This window comes from Astatotilapia calliptera, chromosome 7 (genome assembly GCF_964374335.1).
Source record: "Astatotilapia calliptera chromosome 7, fAstCal68.1, whole genome shotgun sequence".
NCBI classification, from domain to species: domain Eukaryota; kingdom Metazoa; phylum Chordata; class Actinopteri; order Cichliformes; family Cichlidae; genus Astatotilapia; species Astatotilapia calliptera.
This window is the reverse complement of record NC_137428.1, coordinates 15,693,021-15,705,173: the sequence shown is the minus strand read 5'-3', so window position 1 is coordinate 15,705,173 and position 12,153 is coordinate 15,693,021. Positions and strand designations below refer to the sequence as shown.

At 40.0% G+C, this 12,153-nt stretch overlaps 1 protein-coding gene across 3 annotated transcripts in view; it reads right to left on the bottom strand.

The window, feature by feature from the left end:
• Positions 1-11,858, bottom strand: part of tnca (tenascin Ca) — a 59,038-nt gene extending 47,180 nt beyond the window's left edge. Inside the window, exon 1 of one of the 3 annotated variants that reach the window (XM_026173187.2) lies at positions 11,565-11,858. The gene's annotated coding sequence lies outside the window, so the exon portion shown is untranslated. The remainder of the gene's footprint in view (positions 1-11,564) is intronic. The other 2 variants (XM_080304138.1, XM_026173189.2) reach the window with 2 other exon arrangements.
• Positions 11,859-12,153: the final 295 nt, after the last annotated feature.

Here is a 12,153-nt window from a genome sequence, read left to right as displayed (position 1 = left end):
AAACAGTGGATACATATGCACATGTATGTAGCATTTGTTACACTGTCAAAAGAAATTAACTGTCAGCATCCCATATATTGTTATGTACAAAAATTATATTACACGACATCACACATAATTAGATCGCCTGGCAACTGCTTAGCAACCCAAAAATTATCATCTTCTTTTAATATTTACTACTTTGATGGCTGACATGGTTTTTGTTGGGTTTTGTTGGCTATCTTAACTTAATCATTATTCTTTCTTGTGGTTTTCGTGTTCATATTTTCCTTGATACTACATCTCTCCTTCATTTACGACAGGGTAGATGTTGCTCAGCAGGTATCATCTCCTCATTGGAAGGTTGGTGGTTTGAGTCCTGGCATGCCAACTAACTCTTGGGCAAGATACCAAACCCCGAAGTGCTTATTGAAGTGAAACAAAGTGCTCTGAATGAATCAAGTAGTGCTTCCCACTTTTCTTTGTCTCCGTGCTGTGATTAAGGTTTCGGTGTTTCTCGTCCCTCTGATTCCATAATTGTTTCCACTGGTGTCTGTTTCCTGTCCCTTTCTGCCCTGTGTTTGATTGTACTTACCGAAGGCCCCTAAAACCCGGTCCCCGTGTGTGTGTCTGTGTGTGTGTTTATAAGTTTGTGTGTGGTCTTGTCCCTTATCAGTTGTCAGATTAGCTGTTTGTTCTCCGTGTGTCTACCTCTCATGCCTCTTTGTTTACTTCGTGGATTCCATTATCAGTCAATAATTGATCACTTTTTCTTGTTTAACCTGCCTCTACATCCTGCACTTGGGTCCACTAACAAGATGTTTCAGCCCAAGTAAATGTAAATATACTTATGTGTGCTTAGATGTATGTACTGTATTTATTCTTACTGTCTAAAAATAGTAGCAGATAATAGCACGTGTGGTGCATATGTTCTCCGGTTGCTGCTATAAAAATGGCATCCATGTAGTGCCCAAAATGTCTCACCAGCTGTCTGCACTTGTTCTCTATTAAGCCCACTGTGAAGATCACAAGCGAACAGGTCCAAACACAGCCTAAGAGTCCAGCCCGGTGTGCTGAGCTAAACCGCAGCATGCCATCATGTTCACAATGCTACAAAACTACTCTGACTTTAGGAATAGCATGCTTAGCAGCTACATGTCTGAACAAAATTTCATGGCAATCCATCCAATAGCTCACAGTCCCAGGAGTCATGGCATGACTAATAAAAACACGTCTAATCATACCAAATAATAAGTCTCAATTCAAATAGTCACTTATGACAGCTACTCCAATAAAACTACAGAGAAATACACATCTGCCGTTGCAGTCGACATCACCCGATTTCACTTCACTTTCATGTTTGATCAGTTTAGCTTCCTGAGTTAATGGTTTTACTGAGTTCTCGTTATTAAGGGAAAGAAAATATCTGCCAATTAAATCAGACAAAGAAGTACATGACATGCACCGACTGCATTAGGAATGTCTATTGTCACTGCTGCATGCCTCAGTGATCTCGCTGCTGTAAAGTTGAGATGTTCGGGGTTTATTAACCACAAAAAGAGATTTCTGAAAGCCACGGAGAAAATTGAGCAGCAGATATCATCATCCTCTGAGAAATTTAAAATGAAGTCATTACCGTAGGCTGCGGCTGCCATGATTGCTTTACTATAAATAACTTAATAATTCAAACAGTGACAAAGCACTGAATATCATTGCTTCTCTTTGATGTATTTTTCTGAAAATCACGAGCATGGATTATTCCAAACATTTGCACAGCATTATTGTCATATTAACAGCAAAGCCTGCCAACTCCAGAAGACAGTGGAAATGTGATTTTTCTTTCCATTAATAAATCTTCTTCGGATTTGAGAACAAGCAATACACATTGTCCCAAAACATCAGCCAAAGTCCCAGATGACAAATATCATCCAGAATGAAGCTGTAAATGTGTGAACTCTGATATCATGTTACGCACTTATGCCAAGACTGTTGGCATAATCTATTGGTGTTTATGTTAGTTACTAAACTGTAATCCTCTCCAGAGTGTCGATGACATTCATGCCAGCTGCAGTGCTAAGACTCTGTTTTCTGTTTAAAATACTTGTTTGGCACAGCGGAGCTTCCAACTTTTAAACAACATACTGGACTAAAGTAATGTCCGCTTGCCCCCCCTTATCACAGCCTTTATTTATCTTTGAGTTGGAGGAGGTAAATTAATTTGAAAAGCTTATCAGGACAAGCTGTGCAGATGTTTTCTTTAACACTTACCTTTTCCTAATTTGTCTAAAGCTCATACTTTCCGAAACCATCTTTCTACCACTGCTTTAAAATACATACAAGTGAACTACAGCCAGCTGCTCCTGAATTCACAGGGGTTTTCCACAGTGCGTAGTTCCGCATGTTTGACATATCACTTTTTTTTTTAACGTTGGATGCAACCGAATTCCTAATGCAACCCCAAAGACATTTGTGTGTAAAATCAGATATTCACTTTATCTTAAAGAGAACAGAAGCATGGAGACTCCACAGGCCATGCCAAAAAATGTTCAGATAGGATGCTTAGACACAACGTTTGCGATTTCTTATTCATACAATATTATATCTACAAAAAAAAAAAATACAGATGCAGTAACTTGTGTAAGGCAAAGAGAAACTTTCAAGGCAAAAAAAGTGAAAGTGAAGCTTTCAGTCACTTGATGACGACTCCCTCTTCATCATAAGCTGTATATTTAGAATATGAAGAATTAAGAAAGAATTGTTTAGCTAAAGTTTCTAAGGATTCTGAACTAAGACACTTAATGTGTTTATTAAAATTTGAAATATTAATTACTGTCATTGTATTTTTGTGGGGAAAGGTAACAAACAAAACCACCTAGGTAACCACCTAAGTTTTTTAGATATATATGGTGTAGACTGAGACAAAACGGGGGAGAAAGAGGAAGCCATGCAGCAAAGGGCCACGGGTCAGACTCAAAGACTGGTCGCCTGCTCATCAAACTTGCCTTTTTTTCCTCCCTGCTTTAGGTCTTTGCTGATCAAGAGTGCTGATCAAGCAACACCACAAATTCAAACCAAATATTTTGAAAAATGAAACCAATATGAAGTGGCAGCAACTGCAGTTCCTCTAATAGCCACTTAAAGTTGGCTCCAAAACCATGGACAGTGTAAAAGATGGATGTAGCTATCATGACATCACCCACTGGTTTACAAAGTCCTTTTTTGCCTGCAGAAAATAGTGGTTGGGGATATTGCTGTGAAGCTTCTTGCTCAACAGTTTGTGACTGACCAGTCATTATCCAAAGAGCATAGATAATCCTCCATAGCATGACCAAGATTTGCAACCAGGTATCACCATATGATCTTCAGATAGAATTCAGGTTTAAGACACTTCCACATTGGCTTCATTTTTCTGACCTGGAAGATATAAGCACGTGTTTTATGCTGTATGTGCTCCACATACAAGTCACATCCGTAGCCTGTCATGGTATAATGTCCAAATCTGCAGAATTAAGGAAAATGTCCACACTTGAGAGACAGGTGGCTCCCATTTCAGCTTCAGTGTTCATTGCACAAAAAAATCCTAAATAAATGATCCAGTAGTCTTTTTAGACGGTTTTAGCTCATATTTGAAACATAAAAACAACCACAAACAGATGGGTGATATCAAACTGGTTATGTCTATCTGAAATAATGATCTAAGGTATCAGGGAGCGATCAATGTCTTAGTGAAAAATGAAAATTATAGTGCTTTTGATACCTAAAAGGAAATATAGTTCCCCTTCTTTCTAATGTCTCCACAGAAAAAAACTGGAATCACATTTGCCTAAAAAAAATTGCTCAACACATATTTGTCAAGTTTGAACAAAGGACGTTCAAATTTAAATCTTATAATGCTTAATTTCAGTCACTTATTAATGACCTGTAGAGTTAATATTATAGTTCAGAAGAAGCTATGGGCCTATTGTGTATAGAAGTTACAGCACACAGCTGAAAACAGGCCTGGATGAGTTATAGCACTGGTAGTCTCTTCTGAACCAGCAGGGCCTCCCTGGTTTGCAGGCCTGCCTCATTCCTTTTAGCTGACATCTCCCCACTGTGGGAGATGGCTGGTCTTCACAGAGGCTATTCAGTCTGGCCTTAGTTAGCAGCTACTCAGCTCTTTTATGCACACAGCTGCAGGAACTCTGCGGTCTCCACTTGGACAGGGACATACGGAAAATGTGTGGGAGCACGAATTTGATTGTTCTCACTCCCGTGACGTCTTCTACAGCTCAGGCTGCAGTTGTTACAATTCTTTAAATTGTTATTATTATATGAGAAGTAGTCTAATAAAAATTAATGAGCTAAGTCTACGAGAAATTTTCTAAACTTTGAAAATGCTTCAATATGAAGATTAATGACACCAAATATGATTCTAGCAGGGACATATAAACAGTAACTAAATCTTCTAACCCTGGATATGATTTAAGATCCTTTGTTCAAACAATAAATTTACCCGGTCAGGATAAAATACTGGAGCACTAACATGACAGCCACCCCACAGTCAGTCAGCCTGTTGTTATAATGATGTGCTGATGAGCCAGCTAGCCATCACTTGCTGTCAACAGTGGCTCTGCTGTACAGATGCCTTAAAGTATACAGCCAGGTTAAAGTAAATACATCATGTAGATACAGTGGGCTACATTTCAAACTTGCTCTCACGCCATATTGAGGCAGCACAGCACCCCATTTGTCTCTGCATTGGACAGGAAGGACCGATATGTCTGGGCATAACCCTTACAGGATCATTTTATGCCTGGTAAACAGCATGAAGGTCAACATAAAGGAGATATTCTGTTAGCTTAGAAAATAAAAATCATGCCTGTTGTTGAGTCATGTTGTAGTTTCTTTCAGACCGCACTTTGCTGTTTTGTATAATACTGTGGGTACAGATTGTTTTAAGGGTTTATGACTCTTTAAGTCTTTTTACTGTGTCCAGGAGGCAGTCTCCAACATGTTCTGTATATTTCCAGCTGTGAGCTGTTAGCCTTCATCCTTTTCATTTATGTGCTAGTTTGTTATGAAGTGTGATGTTGTCCTGCAGGGTTGACAAAGTACCCACAAAACACCCATTACACTGATCCCACTCACTGTGGTTGCAGTTGGAGATCCTACCTATGTAAATTTATGAAGAAACCCCCCCCAAAACAAACAAAACTGGTGATTACGAATACATTTTAGGAGGTATTTGTGCTAAACACAGGTAAGAAGTAGGAGGCACCACTTTGTGCAACATTTACAAATCAATTATTTATTAAGTCTGATTTTTAAGGAGGCAGATCACTGATGCAGTGTCAGCACAGTTTGAGAGACACAAAATAGCATTGTTGAACCTGCCTTTGATTTCCAAATAGCTATTAGATGAAAACTTGTCATATCTCTGTATGGTGTGCAGGGTGCCTGCAGATCACACAGAAAGGATTCCAGTAAAGACCTAAGACAGGAAACAGATAAGACATGCAACTGGCCCTTCGGTTGATTCATCTACTGTTTGCCGAGGCCTCAACAGAAAAGGTCTCAGTGGAAAGGTGGCTGTCAAGAAGCCCTTAATGAGGAAGTGTAACAGAGATAAAAGGCAGAGGTACGCCAAGTTACACAGGAACTGGACTGAAAAGCATTTCAGTCTTATGAAGTGATGAATATAAATTTGAAATATTTTGTTCAGAATCAGCATCAGTATGTACGGAAGAGGTCAGGAGAGAGGCAACATGGAGAGTCTACAGCCGTCTATAACATACAGTGAAGGCTGTGCTGTGGTTTGGAGCTGCATATCAACCAGTGACGTTGGGGATTTTCTCCAAATTGATGGAATTATGAACACAGGTTTTGATTCACCATGCAATAAATCTTTCAGATTGGCAGTGGTTTCAAACTGATCTCAGTTTGTGCAGTAGAAGCATTACTGAAGCAGTGTGGGATCGTGTTGACAGCGAAGGGAACAAAAGGAGCCAATATCCCAAAAAAGAGCTTTGAATGTTCTTCATGATAATCAAGGTAAAAGTAATACAAGTAATAAATACTTTCCCAATCAGTGTTTGGTGGTAAATCTCACAGGTACGTGCATCATTGTCTAATTATAAAAAGGAAAAAAAATGTCAGCTGTCAATCCAAACAGGCCCAGAAGTGATGAAATAGCTACCAGAGGCAGAATCACTGAAGGTATCATAGTCATTAGTTTATAAATGTACACATGCCCCACTGACACCCACCCAGGAAAGATAAAAAACCCTGAAAATCTTTAGACTTGACTGACCAAAGCTGATTATCTGGCAGGGCCACTTATCCAGGGCAGACTAGCAGCCTAAGCAAAGAAGGAGATCCAAATGCTAACCTCTACTCTGAGTCTCTCGAATGACTCAACTCCTCGTTTCCACCATATCCCCAGCTGGCCAATTAGATCCTTTAAGTATAATTTCTATTTTTCTACACAAGGTATGTCTGACTAAATAAATCAAAGGTACTGCAGGAAGCAACTTCAGCACAGTAGTTCCTTGAAAAGTTATTTACTTTTTGGCTCTTGATTCTATTTGTATAAAGTGTTGCCAGAAATGCTGCATGAGCTCCTGCACAAGGACAACTTCATGCAGCTGCTGCACGTGCAGCTCCACGTGTTGTGTTTTCAGCAAACATTTGCAATCAAACTGAGGTCAAGAGGAAGGAGTATTTACACATCACACACAAATATTAAGCTCACAGTTCATAAACAATATTTTTCATCTGTCATAGTCACACTAAATATGGGACACGAGTCAAAAACACTTCAGTGTTATTGTTACAAACAGCTTAGAAGTGTCAGTTTGTTGATATTTTTCTCTTTTGCAGTAGAGATATTTCTAATGTGGAGCTGTTTCATTAGCATAGCGTATAAAACATGAGATACCGTCATCTCGTCCTGTTTCCAGTGGAAAGTCATCATTTCTGGGAAATACGAATTGAGATAAAGTCATTTAGTCTTAGAGTGATAATGACAGATAATAAAAGATATGCAACATTGTGGGAGGACTATCAGCACAAAGAGATTCCATGAAAAACATAATGAAATTAAAATTAATAGCTTTAAACTTTACAAGATACAGATGTAAAGATGTAAAGTAACTAAAACTGGAAACACTGAGAAAGCCTGCTTATAAAAATACAGATAAAATAACAAAATAATGAGTTTGCCAATGTGTTCTCCTCAGGTTGTTCCAGAGAGTAGGTGCTCTAACATAAAAGACCTGGGCATCCTTTCTCATCAGCTGGGATTGTGGGATGGCAAGCACATCCTTGGCTGAATACCTCATGTTATGACCTGGCACGTATGAGGAATATTTACAAGAGGGATAATCATAGTAATCGATAATTGTTTTGAAATGAGAGCGAGTATATATTTAAGGATGAAGGCCTTGAAGTTTCAGTTAATATATTTCTTAGTGACATATCAAGCACTACTTCCAGGAAAGCAGCAAGAAAGATGAGAAAGACTCAGCCATTATTCCTACCAAAAATAAAGTTTCTCTAATGTAAAGGCATGTGCTTAGTTAAAATTGCTACATATTAGTATTAGTATTTAGTATTTAGTATTTATTTATTTATTGTCATTGTCAAGAACAATGAAATTGCGTTTGGGGCTTCCATACAACCCCCAAAAAAGAAGAAAATAATAAATACCCCTTAAAACCCAAGTGTACATATTTAACCCAGTGTGACTCCAATGCAATAAGACAATCCTTAGCAATAATGTTCGTAGAAATTCAGACAAAGACCTGAGAAACATGACAAAATACAACAATGCAACCCATTCAATATTATTGTACTGTGAGATATGATATCAGATATGATAGTTATCTATTTAAGAAAGAGGGGGGGGGGGCAGGAGGGGGAAGAGAATAAAGATATGATGCACCAATGCAGACCAGTTCATTGCTATTAAGAAGTTGGATATGGTTATTGTCCGTGAGAGGGGGGCAGAGAGTTCAGGAGCCTCACAGCCTGTGGATACAGGCTGTTGGCCAGTCTGGATGTTCTGGCCTGTATAGACCTGTACCTTCTCCCTGAGGGCAGCAGATGGAAAAGGTGGCGCGCAGGGTGATGTTGGTCCCGCAGGATACTGTGCACCCTGCTCAGACAGCGAGTGGGGAAGATATTACTGATCTCTGCCAGACTTGTTCCAATAATTCTGCCAGCTTCCTTCACCACCCGCTGGAGTGCTTGCTGATGGGCCTTGGTGCAGCTGGGGAACCACACTAGACTGGCTTTGATAAAGCATGCTGAAATCCATCATCATAGACCAAGATGCTCCAGGAAGTCAGGAAGCCGTACACATGAACTAGCAAAAGACAAGGCTTTTGAGCTGTTTGAGAAGACTTCCACCCACATCAGGTCAGCGAGAGAGTCCTAAATCCTATACAAGACAAATTTCTGATGACACAGTTTCCCTCATCGAAAGCCCCACCGCAACCAACCAAAACAATCTGCTGTTACCACGACAACTGCACGATTTGCCTTCAGATGTGGGTGACAGTAGGAGTGGGAACATTTCCGTAGAGGTTACTCATACAGGAAGTTAATGTGGGACACATGGCAAACCCTGCACAGGTTTACACAGGCGCCCACTCTGACATGCTTTTTGGTCTTCGGTGTCTTTTTCCCCCTAAATGCCCAAACTCTCAATTCAGCCTCTCAAGATAAGAATTTGCCAACATGTCACCATTTTACATTTTTGTACACTGAAAGCAGTGAGTGACTCATAGGTCACTCAATGTTATTTTGTGAGTTAAATCATGCCATTAATCTGTCATGTCTGTCACATCCTGTTTCTTTCTTGGTCAACTTCTTTCTTTGTTTCTGTTTTGTCTGCTCCTTTGCCTGCATCAACTTCTCATTGCCCTTGTTATTGTGCCCTGTCTTATTTTGGTAATTGGCTTTCCTCACACAGCCTTTGTTGTTTTACTTCCTGTCCGTGCCTGTTTTTCTGCTCCTTATGATCGACTGCTCCGAACTGATTGTTTTCACCCATATTCATTAGTTCCACCTGTTCACAATTAGTTCCCTGTGTATTTATAGCTCTTTTTTATTTTTTATGAATTGTTAAGACTGTCTGGGTTCTCCTTCACTCCTGTCTTGATTTGAATCACTCCTCTGGTCTCCTGGGTTGTAAACTGTGTTAGCAACCAATGGCTTCCTTGCCAGTTTTATTCCTGCCTTCTCTTGTCTGCATTTGGGTCCTCTTTTTGAATAAAACATAATGCTTAAAGAGAAGATGGTGCCTTGAGCTATAATTATGCTGAAAACTAGTCTAAAAATGTTACTTTAAGGCTGGACTATTTTTATTCCTCTTGTTTTAAAAACTCCCTGGAAAAGCTTTCACTTGATCCAAAATGCTACAGTGAGAGTACAAATGGGGTTGTTACGGCTGTGGCCATAAGAACACTGTGTGGGCTGTTTTGTTCTGTGTCTCTTTACTGTGTTTAAGACTCTTTACAGGTCCCTCCCCTAATGAAGAGTAGTGAGCAGCTGATTGGACCATGGAACAGGTGACCACATTCAAAAAGCTGCTCTGACAGCTCCCGGGAGAGAGAGAGAGAGAGAGTGGGGCGAGCGAGCGAGCAAGCAAGCAAGCAAGCAGGCAGGCAGGCAGGCAGGCAGGCAGGCAGCTTGACAGCCGACGCGGTCCTGACCCTGGTTTTCCCAGCCTATACTTTTACTGTGTATTTGTGTGAGCGTGATCTGTGAGAGCTGCTCTTGGTGCATTAACTTAGTGCTTAGGCACTCTTAGGCTGAAGCGGAAGGGGTGAGCCACCTTTTTCTTTGGAACAGTTTTCTCCTGTTTTCCGGGTTAGGGAGCGAGGGTTAGTATTGTCATTTGTTTGTTCTGTTTCTTTCTTAGGGTTTAGTTAGTTTTCTCTGGTGGGACTTAGTTGGTTTTGTTTATTATTTTGGCCTGGGTTCACCCTGGAGCTATGCTTCATTACCTTAAATAAAATCACCTTTTTTTACTCACAACTGGTTTTGGATGTCTGGCTTGGGAACCAGGGCGGGGATTTGTCTCTCTCTTCTCCAACCTTATGTGCGTCTCTACACGCCTAGACTAGGGGCGTAACAGGGGTCTACAAACAGAGATTTATGGCTTCTCTTTACTTGCTCCCTGTGAATTGAATTTAAAATCCTTACAGTGTACAACATCCTGAATGATCAGGTGCCATCATATCTTGAGGGCCTCATACCAGAGCAAAGACTGATGTTCAAGTCTCTCCAACTGCAGGTTTACTTTTTTTTTGAGTTTCTAAAAGTAGAATGGGAGGCAGACCCGTCTATCAGGCCTATCTGATCAGGTGACTCTGGCCCATCCCTTAGTTATGCTAATATATGCTTTGACTTTTGGGGGGATAGAAATGGTGTCTGTTTTCTGAATCTAAACTGGGTTCTGGTTCCACAGAAGCGAGGCCTCCAAATTCAAGGCTATCTTTCCCACTCTACCTTTAAATACCCTAGGAATCACAAATAAACCAGCACTCTGAGAGCAAAGTGCTCTGATGGGGCGATATGGTACTATAAGGTTTTTAAGTTATGAAGCCAATATGAGAAAAAGAGCTCTCTCTTTCTAGTCCCTAAAGTACTCTGGCTGCAGCATCTTTGATCAACTGAAGGCTTTTCAGTGAGGTTTTAGGACAAAATCATGATAATTAACTACAATAATCCATTCCAGAAGTAGTGAATGCATAAGACAAAGCATTTATTAACATAATCAAAATACTGTTATGAAACAAAAAGCAGTGAAATCTATCTATTACTTTTAAAACTGGAATCTATCTTTAATTTTTGCCTACAAACCAGTCTGCATAAGAATCACCATGACAAACTGTCTGTTTTCTTTGTTGACGTTTGTCCCCTGGCGATATTAAAATTTGAAACCCTGACAGTTTTTCCAGGTTGTATCAAACATCAGTTTCTGTTCTGCCTCAAACTGCGCTCCACCTCACGGAGAACATGATTCAGAAACCATGGTGAGGAAATCACAAACATCTCAAATAGACCGATCGGGGAAAAGATGTTGCTTTCAACCAGCTGTTGAGATAAATCATGATCAGACAACTGCAATTCTCAGATACTCCAAAACAAAGCTGAGGGTTACGCAACATTTATGATTTTTTCTATAATACTAACCCTAAACGCACAAGTGTTTTTCAATGTTTCTAACAGCTACATGGATACTAAAAACCGTGTGTGTGTGTGTGTGTGTGTGTGTGTGTGTGTGTGTGTGTGTGTGTGAACGAAAAAAACTGCAGATAAGGAGCCACGGTATTTAATACTCAGTTAATGACATCACTCTAAAATATCATGCATATTATAGTGTCACTGGATATCAGATGTCCTTCAAATCAATCAGGCTGGCCATGAAGCTTTCATACTTTTACTAAAATTTAAAACACTATAGAAAGCGTTACAGCAGGGACAAGAAAAGTGTTTTCAGTTAGATGCTTTGTACATATGACACAGTATTGACCAAACTTATCCTAGATTTGTCTGAAATTCACTAAAATGAGTGGAAAAGTCTCAGTACTTACAACACACAATGTGTTGGCCACTTTGGCTCATGCAGCAGATGCAACTGAGTCCTCTGTGAGAAGCTTCCATCAATGAAGTGACTGCAGGGGGGGAAACAGCATGCAAGGCTGTAACACATGATCCAGTATAACAGGAGACACTTAATCCAGATCCAGTCTTCAGTGGAGTACTCCCCCTTTTGTCTTTGAAATCAAAGCAAAAAACAGCAAAATTGACATCAATAAATTGGGAATTTATCTTGAGCAAGAAACACTGGTAAAGTTTGTTGGTGCTCTCGGTGGCCAACAGTAGCTGATATGTGCATGGGTCATCTGGCTCTCTGCAGGAGGTCTGTAAAGTAAAGAAGCCAAAATCAATACAGCTAATAAGCCATCAACTGAACAAAAGAGGTCAGTGCTCCCAGACAGAGAGAGATTAGAGCTGGCAGGCTGGTCTGGATACAGTGACATGAACGCCATTCATCTACATTTATTGGATTTACTGTAAAATCTTTTGTCTCCCTGACAAAAGGCAGAGATGACAGAGTTGACAGTTAAGATTTTATTAACCTGATTGCTTTTGCAGATTTTTGAATCCCTCTCGATTTTA